Raw genomic sequence first — 3,585 nt, forward strand, 5'->3', positions numbered from 1 at the left:
AACCCAGTTAAATCAATCCGAATTCTGAAACGGAATGTAATTAGAATCGTATACAAATTCCGTTTCAAACGCAACAACCGGTTCGAACACGGAACCGGTTGTTGCGTTTGAAACGGAATTTGTATACGATTCTAATTAGATTCCGTTTCAGAATTCGGATTGATTTGACTGGGAAACATCGACCACACTCATACTAATACAAAGCGCCACCAAGAGGCAAAAGGTAATTACGAATATGTTTGGCACTTTCGTTTCGGTTTTGCAAAAACAAATAACAAAACTAACTTTCAAGTATAGTTGACTATTAAACTTGTAATTGTTGCTGATTTGTTCGAACATTTGATCAAAAAATAATAAGTTTTTTGCAGCACCTCTTTTGGACGGACATTTCTGTTGCCACCTTTTGAATCTTTAGATTAGCCATAGATATTTTCATAGTGTAATAAACACGGCAGCTACCACCACGCAGCGCCACCACCGTAAAAGAGAATTCTTTTATTACATAACGACGTTGGTGGTGTGGGTTGAGGGGGTGGGAAGTTCGAACGAGTTAAGTATTTTTTTCTTTTATTACATAACGACGTTGGTGGTGTGGGTTGAGGGGGTGGGAAGTTCGAACGAGTTAAGTATTTTTTAGAAATTTGTAAACGAAGGGCAAGGGGGTCAAAAAATACAAATTTTAGCGTTACGTAATAAAAGAAGTGTACCTTAATGAGCAGGCATTCGTTGGTTGGTTTCTAGCCGAGTTCTAACACAGCCCAGTCACGAAATATTCTAGCAGAGCTGGTTCTGTCAGAATCCTGCTAGAACGGTGGAACATTTCTGCTAGAATGCTGTAAGAATATCCAGCTCTGTAAGAACTCTGTTATACCCCGTTCGCACGGGCGAGTTATAGCCGGTTTTAACGAAAAGGTTTTAAGTTAAAACCAAGTTATATCCAAACCGTTCGCACGGGAGCGAGTGGTTATAACGGTTTTAACTATTTTGACAGATTACAGAAGGCTGTGATTATTTAGTGTTGTCATTCATTTTGATTTTATATACGGTGATGCGGATTTTGGCCATCGTTTTCACTCTATCCGGTGAGGGCCGGGTTTTTTGGCCTTTTTCGCTTCCGGATCTGAGCACAATGGCAAGTATTTAAAAATCATATTTTCAAATGTTATTTATTGATTATTGGCCGGTTGGAATTGGTCTGCTGACTCCGAAGGTTCGGTCACCGCTGCAACCAACTGGGATTTAAATTTAAATAGTTGGACGATCTGGTTGATCCGGAACTGCTTTTTAAGAATTTACCGGGACATGCTACCGAATCCCTCGACAACGTGACGGAACTGAGGCCGTTCGAAAGGTTGCGCCTCGGTGACTGGAGGTTGCAATGTCTGACGCATCATGTGCTGAGCTGAACCCGGAAGGTGGCCCGTGAGCTGGTTATGGTCAAGGAGAAGAACGAGATTCTGCTGCTTCTGGGTATCGTCCTACTGTGGAGTGTTGGACGAGTCCTGAAAATACTTTCTTGGCCTCAAGATCGACGACTTTCTGGAAGGTCGCCTGAAGATCCAAGTGTTCAGGCTAGAATAGGTCATTTATCCAGGTCGCATGAAAAGGTTAAATAAAGTCTGAGATCAGTTCGAGGGGGGGGGGGGGGGGAGGGAGGGGGGTTCGCTTCATACGTACCATCAGCAGGGGTGACATTGGGTCTGGGGGGTGAGATTGGGTCATACAAATTTCAGCATTTTTGTATGACCCAATTTCACCCCCAGACCCAATGTCACCCCTGATGACGGTACTAAGATACAATCAGATTGTTAACACCGAAAGCATCTCCAGAAACCGGCCAGGCCATCCAGAATGCTCTGAACTAAGTGCGATTTTTTCGCGGGTTGCGCAAAGGGGTCATTTTTTATTAGGTGTAAATTTCCACGAGGTAAATTTATTTAGTAGTACTGTTCTGTTCATGAATTCCACATAGACTCCAAGTCGTCGTGAGACAACAACGAACTTGTTCTACGCCAAAGCTACCGGCTGGAAATGACCAAGTATCAATGGAACAATCTACGTGCTTTTATAATTTGCTAAGATTGTCAAAAACCGTTGTATTCACTAGCCCCGATGGGGGTGTCCGTCGAAGCACTGCCGAACAAAAATAAGACTCACTGCGTTGAAGATTTTAAAGCACAACCATCCTCAAGCGAATGGACGCTTGCGAGATCTTGACAGGCAAATAATGCACATCACCAGCAGTACCACCGTGATCAACGTTTCGGCCCCCCCTCCCCCCTACCTTCCCTTCCCATCCATTAAGCCCCTAATCATCTTTTATTATAGAATTTTAAAAGAACATGCGTCGACATCAACTTAACTGGAACGGAGTAAACCAATCAAATAAAAGCTGGCCGCCATTCCGTAACAACAGGTCCTTGCACTGCCCTTATAGAGTTATCTAAGCCCGATCTCACGCACACTAGCACGCCATTTGTTTTTGCTGGCGGGTACAAAATTTAACCTCAATCATTTTCGTGTACGTACACGCAATACATGCGCACGTAGATAACTCTATAACACTTCCAGGGTATGCTTTCTATATTTCGTTCACCAATAAGGGTCGCATCTGGAACAGCAGAACCAGCGGGTCTCGCACGTTGTAGGTTTGCGAGCCGTAGAACGCCTGTTTCGATTTAAACGGGCAAAGATCCGTCTTGGGAACATCCAATCAGGGTGATATCGAAACTACAGATGCCAGCGCTCCGTTTGCTACTTTGATTCGGACGGGCCACTTCCGGCTTTGCTTCTTTGATTCAGAACTTATCCGAAACGGGATTTTGTTCAACTATCTAAAAGTAATGATTATCAGAAAATACAAAGCAAATTCTATTATATTTTGAAACTCACGTGCTGCTACTTCTTGACTTGTTGTGTTCTCACGATCCCATTGCTTCTGCTTCTGCTTTCCATGAAGGAATCCGCCAGAACGGAACAATTTATTGGATCAGCACGAAACGAAATCCGCACCTATCGTCAGTTTCAATCTACCGAAATCGAAACGAAACTTCGCTTCGATTTACTATGATGTTGGCTAAAAGATTTTTTTTATTATTAGTTTGAATTGGTACATCAGTCTCGAAACTCACCAAAAATCCGATACAAAAACGAATATCACCAACCGAGACAAAAAAAAAGTTATTTTGTTTGGTTGTCGTGTAAAATTTTTTGAAGGATTAACCAAAGCCTACTAGTTTGATTTTTTTGAAATTCCAGCAGTCAAATTCCCATTTCGAGTAGTTTTAACTTGGTTATAACTTTTAAAACCAGTTTTAATTTGACAGATCGTTGTATGGGCAAAACCAGAGTTATAGCCGGTTTTAAGAGTTATAACCACTTTTGGTCTTATAACCGGTTATAACTCGCCCGTGCGAACGGGGTATTAGAATCCTGCTAGAACGTCGTGACTGGGAGTTTCCATTTTCTTATAGAATTCTAACAGAAATGTAGCGACATTCTAGCAGGATTCTTACAGAACCAGCTCTGCTAAAATATTTCGTGCCTGGGCAACGTTATTGCTTCACCGAGTAACAGCATTAAACT

The 3,585-nt window shown here is 42.3% G+C and overlaps 1 long non-coding RNA gene across 1 annotated transcript; it reads right to left on the bottom strand.

The window, feature by feature from the left end:
• Nucleotides 1–2,322: 2,322 nt before the first annotated feature.
• LOC120428173 (uncharacterized) lies at nt 2,323–3,286 on the bottom strand. The gene is made up of 3 exons (XR_005607047.2): nt 3,132–3,286; nt 2,893–3,076; nt 2,323–2,834 (listed from the first exon to the last, which is right to left on the bottom strand). It is a non-coding gene; the product is annotated as an uncharacterized LOC120428173 (long non-coding RNA).
• Nucleotides 3,287–3,585: the final 299 nt, after the last annotated feature.

The sequence above is a fragment of the Culex pipiens genome, chromosome 1, assembly GCF_016801865.2.
Source record: "Culex pipiens pallens isolate TS chromosome 1, TS_CPP_V2, whole genome shotgun sequence".
NCBI classification, from domain to species: Eukaryota; Metazoa; Arthropoda; class Insecta; order Diptera; family Culicidae; genus Culex; species Culex pipiens.